The following is a 2,986-nucleotide window of genomic DNA, read 5'->3' as shown; positions in this document are numbered from 1 at the left end:
GTTTTTAAGTTGTGACTGGTAGTTTTCATTTTTTAAATGCTTGTTATTTAAAATCCAAATATCTTTACCGAAGTCAATTTTTTGAAGTTTTATTTTCGCAGTTATGGCATTGTAGTGATCAGAGAACGTCGCTGGCACGTGGCTTGTTGTTACATATTGCCTAGCGCTTTTGCTGATGTAAATTCTGTCTAGCCTAGAATGCGTTACGTTGTTAGTAGATCTGTAAGTAAATTCCTCTTTGGTGATGTTAAAGGTACGCCACATATCTTCGAGGTCGAATCTGTTTAGGAGATTTTTTAGGCTCAGTGACGAGCCGCACGTTTTTCTATAGAGTTTGGGATATCTATCGGCCTCGTCAAGAACCATGTTAAAATCTCCTCCACAGACGACTAAATACTCGCTCAGATCAAAACTTTGTAATATTTTTATTATTTTTTGAAAAATATTTTTTCTTTCGTTTTGTTGCAGTTTCGTATGACCAGATGTGGCGTAAATATTTATTAAGAGGAATTTTTGTTCCTTTGTTCTAGTAGCCAGAATGTTGAAATTGCCATTTACATCAGCATGCTCAAAGAAAATTTCATTGAGGTAATTAGCGCATAGAATTGCGGTGCCGCGTGTTCTCTCGCCACCAGCAGAAAAGAACGCAGATGCGTTCCATTCTTTTGCCATATGTAAATTTTCTTTTTGATTAAGGTGAGTTTCTTGGATGAAAATAAAATCGCTTTTAAGTTTTTTAAAGTTTCTCAGTACAGTTTTTCTTTTAATTTCGTTTTTTAGACCAGAAACGTTTGCTGAGTAAATTTTTACGCTGCTCATTTTAAACAGGTGAGTACCGTCGACCTGATGGGTCGCCCATCTCTATTACTTGATTTGTATATATAAATATATATAAAAAATAAAAAAAAAAAAAAAAAAAAAAAAAAAAAAAAAAAAAAAAAAATTTTAAAGGAAAGAATAAAAGAAAAAGCGCGCAAAATATAAAGCGCATATATGTAATATATAACTTTTCTCACCCGATCGACTGGTTGAGTGTTTTTGGAACATTTTGTTTCTTTTTTAGGTCAGTTTTTTGCGGTGTTTGCGGTGGGGCGCTTCTTTTCGTTGATTTTTCGACTTTCTTCCAACTGTTGGTATTTTCGTTTTCCATCGCCTCTTCTCGCTTTTTGTTTTCATCAACTCGTTTGCCGCTTTCTTCGGCTTCTTTGTCTCTCCCCTTTTCTTTTATGCTTTCGCTTATCGCTTTGTAAAGATCTACAAGTTCCTCTATGGATTGTGTTTGAAGGTTCACGTATATTTCTTTTTGTTCATATTTCTTTTTTTCTATCTCGATTCCTTCTCTTACGTGCTGTATATAGTTTTCGTGAGCCTTTTGGATATCATCTAGGTTTTCTGGTATTTTCTTGTTTGAGTTTTGTGCTGGTTGACCAGTGGGATCTGCAGCTTGTGAGGCTGCAATGCTGATATCAGTAGTTTGCTGTTTCTTTTGTGTTTCATTGTGTTGGGGAGGGCTCGGGCATCTAAGTTGAGGTTGATGTGTGTTGCCGCATGTTTTGCAGAAGAACGATTTACCAGCAAAGTGTAATGCTATTCGAACTCCCTCTATCTCAATGTGATGAGGAACTTGTTCTAGTTTGACGCCAAGCTTAACGCGAAAGAGCCTTCTTCCGTCTCTGAGATTGGGGTCAAAGGAGTATGTAGTGTGTTTCTTGGAAAATATTTCGCTTACAAAGGGTTTGAACTGCTCTTCTATTTGGTCATCTTCGATCAGCGGATCGCATCTGATGGTAATGAGGAAACCATAGTCTGTCCTCTTTTTTGTAATAATGTTTCTATCACTTCCGCTAATCGAGATGGCCGTGTTGTTTACTTTTTCAGCATCTTCTGCTTTATAAAATTCAGCAACCCAGTTCCCTCTGTTTGCATAAGTGAGGGAAGCTAGTTTGCCTTTACCAACAATGGACACAATTTTTGAAGAAATTTCTTTTGCTCTCTCTTCATGGTATGAGCGGTTGAATGTTTGCCTCGGGTCCATATACACATTTAGATCAACCACCAGTTCCAAGCGTTTGTTGTGGTCGGCTTTAGCGACAGATGCGTAACTTGCCATGTCTGACGACAGTAGAAAGTAGGAGAGTTGAAACGTTCACTTTTCGCAATAAGTTGAAGCTCTTATCTTTTGCCTGAGGAGAAGAAAGACCAATGTTGATCAGGTTTACTTCCCCGTCAGGTAAGTATGCCTTTCCCGTTGTGTGGGGAGCCTCGGACGTGCCCCAATCTTCGCAATTGTGGTTTTTTGATTGGACCCTAACCGCATCGTTCCGTTTTTTTTTTTTTCTCTTTTTAATGGGCCGCACTCAGCAGTAGTGCAACGCCGAGGCAACCCGCGGTCAGGGCGAGGTAAACCTACGATCCCTTGACCAAATGCCAAAAATCAGATTAATATATGAGCCGGACTATGCCGGCGTACCAGATATTAAACTGATAAGAACAGATACTACACTTGATCTTAGCCATTAGGCCGAGAAGCGATACTTTTTCAACGAATTTGTGTGCTGGCTCCCTCCCTTTGAACGAAAAAACTTGTGGGCATTTGAATAAGTCGATGGGTAACTGTAAGTTTGAACAATGAAAACATGGGCTCGTTGTATGAAACTAAAACTGCAACAATTTCATTCTAAAACATTTGGGTTTTTTAACCTTCTTTCAGAAATAACCCAACTAACCAAGATTTAAAAATAACACTGGGCAGCAGCAGATTCAAATGCATAATGCGATCAAAAGCCAAGTTGAACAATCCAAAATCAACTCAAAATACTAGCGCCCCGACAGATTTTTTCTGTCAAAAAACATTTGGAGAACCTCTGTATTTAAATGTTCTTTTCATCTGTTGTAACGATGGTACTTTAATCCATCACCAAAACAGCAGAGCTTAGGAAGATTTGTTTGTCATTAGCCTCAAATAGCAATTTCTCACAAACTAAAA

At 38.1% G+C, this 2,986-nt stretch overlaps 1 non-coding gene across 1 annotated transcript; it reads right to left on the bottom strand.

Annotated features, from left to right (window-relative positions):
- Nucleotides 1-2,341: 2,341 nt before the first annotated feature.
- On the bottom strand, nucleotides 2,342-2,533 carry LOC145180816 (U2 spliceosomal RNA). Its single transcript, XR_013845757.2, has one exon. It is a non-coding gene; the product is annotated as a U2 spliceosomal RNA (small nuclear RNA).
- Between the last annotated feature and the right edge of the window lie 453 nt (nucleotides 2,534-2,986).

Source organism: Hydra viridissima, unplaced genomic scaffold (genome assembly GCF_058129835.1).
Source record: "Hydra viridissima isolate aposymbiotic clone 2 unplaced genomic scaffold, HvirCarnegie_v1 scaffold_16, whole genome shotgun sequence".
Taxonomy (NCBI): domain Eukaryota; kingdom Metazoa; phylum Cnidaria; class Hydrozoa; order Anthoathecata; family Hydridae; genus Hydra; species Hydra viridissima.
The sequence above is the reverse complement of the archived record's forward strand: the minus strand, read 5'-3'. Positions and strand labels throughout refer to the sequence as shown.